Here is a 666-nt window from a genome sequence, read left to right as displayed (position 1 = left end):
AGACCTACTGGTTTTCCTCTCATCACTCACCTTCTTCTCACAAGGCATTTGTGCCTTCTGTTCCTTCTGCCTGCAATGGGACCTTTCCAACACCATCCTCCTTTTATTTTATTGTTGCAAAATATGCATACTATAAAATTAACATTTTAAACATATTTAAGTATACAATCAGTAGCCTTAAATACATTTACATTGTTTTGCAAAAGTGTGTAACACTTCACTAATTTTCATGTCATCCTTGCAACAGGGGCCGGGTTAATTTTCTCTGTACTGTTTCAACCACAGTCTGTGTGCCACTAAAGCAAGTTCCCAGTCTATTTTTACTCTAAGGTTTGACTCATCCTGCAGATCTCAGCTTAAAAGTCACTTATTCAGGGAAGCCTTCCAAGACCAGACGCATCACCCGTCACACATCCCCTTCACTGCACAGCATCCAGCATAAATGATACGATTGTTTGATTGGTATCTGTCTCCCTCACTAGACTGAGAGCTCCATGAGGGCAGCACTCAGATCCTAGGGGATCATTAGGCACACAATAAGAGCTCAGAATGAAAAAATGAGAAATGCAATTATATCCACAGCGAAGACCACATTTGACATCATTGTAGAAAACCAGGTGGTTCTGCACTGTCTTGAATTCTGTTCCAGAGTGGAATCTTGGCCTC

General features: G+C 41.1%; 1 non-coding gene across 1 annotated transcript; it reads right to left on the bottom strand.

Moving 5' to 3' along the window:
- Nucleotides 1-201: 201 nt before the first annotated feature.
- LOC118601087 lies at nucleotides 202-305 on the bottom strand. The gene has a single exon (XR_004950188.1). It is a non-coding gene; the product is annotated as a U6 spliceosomal RNA (small nuclear RNA).
- Between the last annotated feature and the right edge of the window lie 361 nt (nucleotides 306-666).

The sequence above is a fragment of the Rousettus aegyptiacus genome, unplaced genomic scaffold (assembly GCF_014176215.1).
Source record: "Rousettus aegyptiacus isolate mRouAeg1 unplaced genomic scaffold, mRouAeg1.p scaffold_m13_p_3, whole genome shotgun sequence".
Taxonomy (NCBI): domain Eukaryota; kingdom Metazoa; phylum Chordata; class Mammalia; order Chiroptera; family Pteropodidae; genus Rousettus; species Rousettus aegyptiacus.
The sequence above is the reverse complement of the archived record's forward strand: the minus strand, read 5'-3'. Positions and strand labels throughout refer to the sequence as shown.